The sequence below is a fragment of the Cynara cardunculus genome (genome assembly GCF_001531365.2).
Source record: "Cynara cardunculus var. scolymus isolate 2C chromosome LG 5, CcrdV1, whole genome shotgun sequence".
Taxonomy (NCBI): Eukaryota; Viridiplantae; Streptophyta; class Magnoliopsida; order Asterales; family Asteraceae; genus Cynara; species Cynara cardunculus.
This window is the reverse complement of record NC_037532.1, coordinates 2,793,910-2,794,537: the sequence shown is the minus strand read 5'-3', so window position 1 is coordinate 2,794,537 and position 628 is coordinate 2,793,910.

Genomic DNA, 628 nt, shown 5'->3' with positions numbered 1-628 from the left:
TGTTAAAATAAAAATGTATTTTTTAAACATGTTTTCATTGATATACGATTATGTATGTTAATTTGATAAAGGTTTAAAATGAAACATTTAAAAGTAAAGGACGTAAAGTAAATTAATTAACTAATTATAGGGGTATAAAGTGTAAATTTAAAATTATAATTTWAAAAAAATCCGAAGGTGAGTGTATGTRAGGAGAGGAKGGGGTAAAAAAGTGAAAAAGTGATCGAAAGGGTAGTATAAATGGTATCTTGGTCATTTAGTATTTTAAGACTTTAAAACTTTTGCTAAATTTGCTTAATAAGATAGTATAGATATACACACTAAGAAGGGTGTTCGCACAATGCAGTGAGATATATCTCGATTTTTAATACATTTTATTCATGTTCTCTGTCAATATAATACGRTTTTATGTGTTTTTTAGAAAATGATAATATTTTTTTGACTGAAATATAAATTTGAAAAAAATAATGATATGGATATTAGTATTAAAGTAACTATTCAAAAKATCTCGTTTTCTATGTAATTTCGTTAATTCAATTTAGATTTAATAACAATGATTATCCTAATTATATTTTATTTTTTTATATTTAAAATGATATGTTTATCATGTATTTGATTATGTATATGG